Source organism: Mastomys coucha, unplaced genomic scaffold (genome assembly GCF_008632895.1).
Source record: "Mastomys coucha isolate ucsf_1 unplaced genomic scaffold, UCSF_Mcou_1 pScaffold21, whole genome shotgun sequence".
NCBI classification, from domain to species: Eukaryota; Metazoa; Chordata; class Mammalia; order Rodentia; family Muridae; genus Mastomys; species Mastomys coucha.
Genome location: NW_022196904.1, coordinates 191537018 through 191546498, shown reverse-complemented (window position 1 = coordinate 191546498; position 9481 = coordinate 191537018). Strand labels below are relative to the sequence as shown.

General features: G+C 40.5%; 1 pseudogene; it reads right to left on the bottom strand.

The window, feature by feature from the left end:
* LOC116101478 overlaps positions 1–7666 on the bottom strand; it is a 41882-nt pseudogene extending 34216 nt beyond the window's left edge.
* Between the last annotated feature and the right edge of the window lie 1815 nt (positions 7667–9481).

Genomic DNA, 9481 nt, shown 5'->3' with positions numbered 1-9481 from the left:
GCTATGAACATGGTGGAGCATGTGTCCTTATTACATGTGGCAGTATCTTTTGGGTATATGCCCAGGAGAGTCACCAGTCTCTGCCTGACTCCCTTTCCAAAGCCCTCCCCGCCCCCTGCTGTGAGACTCTGCTGAAACTCTATTATGGTGGTTCTCTCTGGTTGCAGCAGATCTAAGAAAAATTTCTTGTTTTGACCAGTCAAATTCTGGGAGTTTAAAGAGAGTTAACACTCAATATGTGCCTTGACCTCATCTTCAGCATGTGTTGCAGTATTCTGGAGCCTGGAATTACAGCATGTTTGTCCTTGTGACTTACAGAAGTCTGTTTATAACCTCCTCAAAGCACTCATACCACCTTAGCTCATCATGGACATGTGAGATTTCTTAAATAGGCTTGCTGTTTGAGATACCTGTATCTCTTTAGGAGACTTACTAATGGTAACACTGTGAGGGGTATCTGTCACATTGCTGCTCTAGATGGCTGACTATGTTCTTATATCCAACAATGTGTGGTCCTCCTGTTGTTGGTGGATATAAATCTCAGCTGCCAATGATGTTTGACTCCTAGAGACTCAACCTTTCCATCAGTCTTTGCATTCAAAACCCTTCCTTGGTGTAAGACTATCACATTCTGCTTCCTCTTATAAACTATGCTGGCTTCTTTATGGAGCTTCAGGGACTACTGAGGAGTCTGTCACAACCTTGTAGTGGGAATGAGAAGCACCGCTAACATACAAACCATATGTTAAGTAACTGGTCATTTTCTTTATTTCTTCTTTTTTAATTTTACTTAATCTTATTTTTTTACACTCCAGATTTTATCCTGGTCTACCCTCTGACTGTTCCCCATCCCATACCTCCTCCCCACCCCAGTGTCTCCACAAGGTTTTCCCAACCCCCTACTCCCCACCCCACCAGACCTCTCTACTCCCTGGGGACTCCAGTCTCTTGAATGTTAGGTGCAACTTCTCTGATTGAACCCAGACCTGACCATCCTCTGCTGTATATGTGTGTTGGGGACCTCATATCAGCTGGTGTAGTTTGCTGCCTGGTTGGTGGTCCAGGCCTGCCTGGTTGAGAGATCTTGGGGGTCCAGGTTAATTGAGACTGCTGGTCCTCCTACAGGAGGCCCTCCTCAGCTTCTTCTAGCTTTTCCCTAATTCAACCACAGGGGTCAGCAGCTTCTGTCCATTGGTTCAGTGCAAATATCTGCATCTGACTCTTTCAGCTGCTCATTGGGTCTTTTGGAGGGCAGTCATGAGAGCACTCATAGCCTCAGTAATAGTGTCAGGCCTTTGGGTCTCCCCTTGAACTGGACCCCAATTTAGGCCTGTGACTGGACCTCCTTTTTCGTAGGCTCTTCTCCATTTTTGTCCCTGCAGTTCTTTCAGACAGGAACAATGGGTCAGAGTTTTGACTGTAGGATGGCAACCCTGTCCCTCACTTGATACCCTGCCTTTCTGCTGGAGGTGGGCCAATAGAACAAATCGGCAACCTACAGATTGGGAAAAAAATCTTCACTAACCCCATATCAAATAGAGGGCTAATATCCAAAATATATAAAGAACTCAGGAAACTAGCCACCTAAAAATCAAACAACCCAATTTAAAAAATGGAGTATAGAGCTAAACAGAAAATTCACAACAAAGGAATCTAAAATGGCTAAGAAGCACCTAAAGGAATGTTCAAAGTCCTTAGTGATCAGGGAAATGCAAATCAAAATGACCCTGAGATTCCACCTTACACCAATCAGAATGGCTAAGATCAAAATCTCAGGTGACAGCACATGTTGGTGAGGATGTGAAGAAAGAGAAACATTCCTCCATTGCTGGTATAAACTAGTACAGCCATTCTGGAAATTGATCTGGAGGTTCCTCAGAAAATTGGAAATAGATCTACCTGAAGACCCAGCTATACCACTCTTGGGAATATACCCAAAAGATGCCCCACCAGGCCATAGAGGCATATGTTCCACTATGTTCATAGTGGCCTTGTTTGTGATAGCCAGAAGCTGTAAACAACCCAGATGTCCCATGACAGAAGAACGGATACAGAAAATGTGGTTCATTTACATACTTAATACTCAGTTATTAAAAATGAGGACATCCTGAGTTTTGTAGGCAAATGGATGGAATGAGAAAATATCATCCTGAGTGAGGTAACCCAGACCCAAAAGGACATGCATAGTATGTACTCACAAATAAGTGGCTATTAGCCAAAAAAAAAAAAAAAAAAAAAAAAAAAAAAAAAAAAAAAAAAAAAAAAAAAAAAAAAAGAGTACAGAAAACCCAAGATACAGTCCACAGAACTCAAAAAGTTCAACAAGCTGAAGGGCTCAAGTGTGGATGACTTAATCCCATTTGGGAGGGGGAAGAGAGGAAAAGGGAGAGGGATCTGGGTGGGAAACATGATCACTTATTGGGTGGGGGAAAGAACTGAAGCCCTGAGGGCCAGCAGAAAGAATGGAAACAGGCAACTTTGGGAGGTAGGAGGTGGGGGGACCCTTCAGAATGTAACAGAGACCTAGGAGATGAGTGACTCTCAGGACTCAAAGGGAGGGACTTTTGATGTAACTGGTCATTTTATTATTCTTCTTACATGAAATCTACTGTAATCTTTTGGATAACAGAACTTTTTAACAAGAATGGTAATACCACGCTATTGTATAGTGTACTATTTTTAAATATATAAGAAAGCTCAACAAAGAGATGTACTTCATACTTTTATTTTTGCAGTGCTGGGAATTAAGTTCAGGGTCTTATACATGGTAGGTAAGACTTTACCTCAGAGCTACACCCAAGCCTGCATTTATATATCAAAACAAAGAACTAACCAATTGTGAATTTATTAAATAATAAAGTAATATAATTTATCAGCACATCTTTCAAAGTTCTAGTCAAGACCAATAAAGGATGAAATGCTGCAACCAGAGATCACTCTGTGTTGACATTTTTTTGGTTGTTGTTGCCTTTTAATGTTTTTTAATCCAGTGCTTTAAAAGGAGATGCTTAACTGTTGATCTGGTTAGATACCATTTAGAGTGTGAAGTATATATATGCTGGCATAAATGGGGGTTATTTCTCTTAACATTTTCAGTGACATATCTTAAAGACCATAGCCATATTGTGAGGGATACAAAGGGCAGAGTGAAAAAATATTTATAGCATATGACTGTAATGAAAAAAATGTAATCACAAACCAACAATACACTAAACTGGTAGGACACAGTTTACATTAGATCATAAGAATGAATATCAAAAATACAGGCAATATTTTTGAAAAAAAAACGGCAGTAAAAAATTTATTTATAATACAAACCAGATACTCCAAAATAATTTGTGGTTTACTTAATTCTTACCGTTCATCCCATATTCTTTTGAATGAGCTGAAGGAAGGCACCCGAGTAACTACCTCAGCTGGTTTTGATTTTGACTCTGAGTTTCTAGCAAGATGAAAACTCTAGTCTCTATAACAAAAAGAGATGAGATGTCATTTTTAGAAATTTAGATTTCCCCCTCAATATAGGTGCATATTAAAAAGAAATGAATTACAACAAGTTTCTATATTCCCGAATTATCTTAGTATTTTGGGGCAAACAATAATTGCATAGAAAGTCTAGGTAGAGGATGATCATGCTGGCGTTTATATGTGCAGCAGTGTATATTCAAAGAAAACCATTGTTGTAACAAAACCAGCTGCATGTAATAGAGAGTAAATGATTTACAAGGTTGCTATGAGAAACTACTCTATTTTGTATTATCGTAAAAAGAACAGAACTGAATATTTGCATGACAAACGGGAGAATCCAGAAATTCCAAATGCAAGTTGGCTTAAAAAAAAAGTTAAATGGATACTAAGGCTGGAAGGTGATTTAAAAAAGAAAGAAAGAAAGAAAGCTTACTTCACTAGAAAACATTAACATTTAGAATTTGCAAAGTTAACATTTGTCCAACAGTTGAAAAGAGGAAACCTACTAGCAGGGATCTAAATACTTGGAGTAAAGCTAGTTTCTGTTGTAAACTTCAATGGCATTGAGAACGTACCCTAGTCTGAACTCTATTTCACTTAAGCAGAGAAGGGGGTGCATTTTTGTTCCTAAATGAAGCTTGACCCTGAAATTTGAACCACACCAAAAGCCTTAGAAGTCTGTGTTTTAATGTGTTTTATATATTTATCAATCAAAGCATCTGCCTGCCAACAGCGCAGCAGAAGAACTGGCTCTCCCTTCCCTCCCAACTTGGCTGGGAAACCAGTGCCTCTGCTAGCTCAGAGCCCCTGTTCTACCCACACATAGCCACAGGTCACAGAATCACAACTATTAGGATGGTCCACCCCAAGAGCGAGAGCTGGATTCATGAAACTCCCTCTCAGCCCTGGGTGAAAGCTGAAAGCCAAAAGTCAGTGCTGGAGGAGTCCTGGGAGATCTGATGACTATCAAGATGAGGCATAGGTCAGAAACAGTGGAGAGCTGTGAAGGAGAGTGGAGGTTCCAGGTGACAGGTGGAGATGAGCCTGAGCTGCATCAACGCAGCCATGAAATCTTGCTGCTGCTGAGATCCTCACACTCCAGCTCAGATCTCCAAAATGTGTAGCCCAGGATTTTCAATTTGGCTTAAGCAACCATGAAATTTCTCATGTCTAATTTTACTCCACTTATATCAATATAATATAACCATTCTAAACAAATTAGTTGCCATAATTATCTGGTTCCTGAAGCTAAAGAACCTCTAATTATATACATATGTGTTAATTATACATAGCCTATACAAAACATAACAATAGATTATGTAATTATATATGATACATTCATGAGTTATGACACAGTAGCATCCTGTGGAATATTTATAAAATTGTATGATATAGTGAATGTGTAGAAATCACATATAGTATGTATGTTTTACATTAGGTACTATGTTTATAAAATAAGAGGTTCTTGCATAAGTCACCAGATCAGAGAAAGGTCCCAGGACACAAACTTCTATAACTGAAAGGCAGAATTAGAATCTCTTGTAGAAGTTGTCACTTTCAGGTTCTCTTTGTCCCTCATGCTTTCTTAGAGAGGCAACAAATTCAAGAATTTAATCCAAGGAGTTTAGTGGTGAGTACTCTGGATGAACATGGAACGTATTTCAAGTGTAATTGAAAACGTATGTAAATGAGTGCAGTGCAGCAGGGTTTGGTTTCTGTCTTCATTAGTTTGCACTGTCACTGTAACACAATACAGTGACACACCAGTTGTCACACCAGAGAGGACAGCCACTCTGAACCTTGGACTTCTGTGGTGCCTTTGCTTTGCAAATATGAATACCAATTTTGTCCATTGATGGGAAGTGTCAAGTGAGGATGATCAGCTCCAATCAGATGAGGACCAAACACTGGCGTTGGCAACAGGTAGATGTGGAATGAAGACAAAAATCAGGAGAGAATGGGGAAATGGCAAGCATGGACAAGTCTTTCAGAAACATTTACTCTTAAGAGAAGTAGCTACAGAGGAAGGGGGACATGTGAGCAAGTGTGTGTGTGTGTGTGTGTGTGTGTGTGTGTGTTTAGGAAAGGTCTGGAAACAACACTGGCCAGGAGTAGTTTTCCAAGTGATGTTCCTTCTATTTCTTCTATTCTTTTCTTTTTGAGACAGTTTTACACTGCCTTGGAGCTTGCCAAGGAAGAGAGGCAGACAGCCATGAATCCTTGGGGTTCCACATGGACCTAGTATAGCAGTCCCATGAGAGGCTGTGCCAGAGCCTGACCAATACAGATGCGATGTTTGCAGCCAACTATAGGACTGAGCATGGTTACCTCAAGGGAAGAGTTAGGGGAAAGGACTGAAGGAGCTGAAGGGGTTTGTAACCTCATAGAAAGAACAACAATAGCAACCAACCAGACCTCCCCCCCGACCCCAGAGCTTCCAGGAACTAAACCACCAACCAAAGAGTACACATGGAGGGACCCATGGCTCCAGGTGCATATGTAGCAAAGGATTGCCTTATCTGGCATCAATGGGAGGGGAGGCCCTTGATCCTGAGGCTTGATACCCCAGCACAAAGGGACACTAGAATGGTGAGGTGGGAATGGGGGGATGGGTAGGAAAGCACCATCATAGAGGCAAAGGGGAGGTGGGATGGAGAGTGCAAAGGGGAAACAGGGATGGGGGACAACATTTGAAATGTAAACAAATAAAATAACCAAGAAAAAAAGTAAGGTATGCAAAAAAAGAGATATGTAGCTGTTGCCCTACTATGTGCTGACATAGTTTCTATCTTGATCCCCTGTTTCTCTTCCTATCAAGACCCAGAAAATGCCATATTAGGATACGTTTTATCATTCAGGATTTAAATCATAAATAGTAATACACATGGAGTTTCAGTTTCCTCCTCCTTATCCTTGTGGAGCAAAAACTAAGGTTCATGTCAGGGCTGAAGCTGAGGGGGCCCAGGGAAAAGCCCAAACAATGCCTCCCATGGTTACCCTGATAAACGAAGTCACAGGTAAAAAGAATCCCATCTTAGGTTTTGTTTCTTAATTTGTACCCTGTCAATCTTTCAGGTGTCAGCCTGAAGGATCCTTTATCTGTGGGGGTCCTTGCAAGTGTCTTGGCCAGCAGGGAAATGATCCACAAAGAGGCGAGAAGAAAAATTCAGATCAGCCTTACTTGGTCAGTGCTAGACCAAACTTTGGGAGTCTGATGCCAGAGGTTTACTGTCAGCATATCTAAACACAATTTAAGTACAATTTGAAAAATAGTTTCCTGGTGCAATGCAACCCCCAGTGCACAAAGAGGCATAACAACATTGAAACTCAGCTCAGAGTACATGTCATTTCTTCCAAGAAGGTAGGTTCTAGAAATAGGCTACTTGTATTAATTAACTAAAGGTCCCAGGGAGGTATCTGACGTGGTCTGCATCATACAGATAGCACAGGGATCTTTTGTGCTATTAGCCTAACCCTAACCCTAACCCTGGCCCAGGTTGTGGCAGCTTGGGGGAGCCTCTACGTACTGATAACGAAAGGGTCATCTGGACTGCCACTAGCCACCTCAAGTCTTGGTTGTGGTTGCTTGATATGGCCATGCAGATTAGCAAGCTTCAACCACCTTCAATTTCAAGCCTCTAGTAGGAGGCTCAGCAGGATGCCTTCTCAGATCTCTCTGTTGGAGCCCCCTTGCCTTTAACCTGATTCTCTGTCACTACTGTGCTGCTTTTAGAGAACATGGGACACACTTGATTCACTTTCAAGGCCCCCTCTGAAAAGCAAGATAGGATGAGTTTCTCCATTTTGATGACTATGTTTATCTGGGTTCTCCATCAGTTTGCCCGTTTTTCACAGTCTTTTTACCTAGTTATCTTGATTTTATTTATCAGTCTATTCTTTACCCTGCAGAGGAATCTTTATCTAGCCTGACTGTTTTATCCATTGTATTCTCTGCCCCACCCCTTTTTAAAGGACTGGATCTTACCTTCAAGTCCACGCTGGCCTTGAACTCCTGCCCTGTTAAGCACAAGCTGAACTCAACGTGTTTGCTCCCATTTGCCTTGGCCTTCACATTACTGACTGCATATGCGCTGGCCATTACCTTTTTCTTATTGTCTACTTTGAAATGGGAGAGTGGGAACTGACTCTTGTCCACATTGGCTTTCCATATCCTTTCCTTTTCTGAGGCTCTAAGCATCGCTCACCTTGCACTTGCTTGAAACCAGAAGGTCACAAGAGACTGCCAATTACTAGGAATGAGAAAGGCATAGATGGCGAAAGCTGTTATCAACTCATTACCAACCTTATAACTGCATGAGCTTGTTAAGGCATGTGTTTCCAAGAAGTCGCTGGGTTTGCCCTCCTAGAATAAATTTAAATTTAGCCTCATTTTATAGTGTTTTCTTTGGTTTTTCAACAGACATCAGTTTCAGCTCATCACAGAGATTTATCTCCATATCCACTGAATTATTTTTTCTTCTGTGCCTTTCCTTATAAAATTGGTAGGATTTGATATAGTTTGAATGATCGCAAACTAGAATTTTCTTGCTTTTAAATCTGTTCAACTCGTATCATTTTAAGTAAACATTGATGCCTAGAGAAAATGTGTGAATACTAATGCATACATACTTAATAGATACAAACCTGAACTATGATAAAATTTCATAGTTAATAAATTCTTTTTGTTTATAGAAGACTTTTCCATCTGGCACTGTTCTCTGCTCTGTAACACATTTAATGCTGATTGAGGTAGTGGATCTGCTTTGATCTCCTGAATGAAAACCCAACAGTTTTCTACAAAAGACGGCCAGTTAGCATTTCATCTTTTTTGTCATAGAAGCAAAAATGGTTAGTGAAGGCCTGGATGGCTCTTTTTCCACGGATAATGTCCATTTATACCCTTGAGTCTCTCTGCCACTTATGGACAACAAACACCATAGATTGCTGCTTTCTGAAGAATGCCGTGGATTGCAAATCAGTCACTTATCTTTGTCTCTGTGCTCACACTAAAGCAGAGTTAGGCCCTGGCATCACATCAAGGATGCTCAGGTAATGTTTACAGCCAATTGAGGTACAAGAGTTGTTGAAAAGACATGGAGAGCCCGCTTTCCAAGTGTCCTGTTACATCTTGAAATAAACAACCCTGAAGACAGTCTTGTGCTTAATTTTGGCTATCCAGACAGCTGTGACCCTTCTGATCGCTACAAAATTACTGTAGTTGAAGTTTTCGATGGTCCTTTTCTATATTATAGCTAGTAGGTGTTTCTAAGGTGACCTGACTCAGAATGTGTAAAAAAGATAAGTTCATGCCCCTAAGATAAAATATGTTTGTTTTCAAATATTCAGATGGACTAGGTCATTGTTCAGCTTAGTTGAAAATTGCTTCAGAAGAGATGGTTTAAAATATGGCCTTGGGACAAGAAAAGTTTGACCCATCATTCAAAATAACATCTCTCCACCATTGGCTTTGTATAAAAATCATAAAAGAAATAAGATGAAATATAACAAATGCATTTAAAGATTCAGTAAGTAGAAATGTAGACACAACCTATTGGGTGAGAAACAAAGACATCAAATATTTTTGAGAGTAGCCTGACAGTTAAACGTTCTCCAGATTAACCTAGAGCCTAGAAATACTATATATTCCATGCAGATCATTAAACTCTTTAAAAATTTGGTTTTTTACAAAGCACAAGGACAAATGAACTAATCTTTTCAAATTTGTGTATGTGAGCACAGGTGTGTGTGTGCATGCGTGTGTGTGTGTGTGTGTGTGTGTGTGTGTGTGTGTGTGTGTATGTGTGTGTGTGTACACTTAGGTGCTGTGCAACTTTATGAAGTTGGCTCTCTCCTGTCACCTTTGGTAGGTTCCAGGGATTGAACTCAGGTCGTCGGCATGTACAGCAACTGCTTTACTCACTGAACCATCTTGCCAGTGAGGACAATGGGTTAAAGTTACTTTAATAATAATCATTCCACAATAATAAAGATTCCAATCATTGCTGACCCCTAT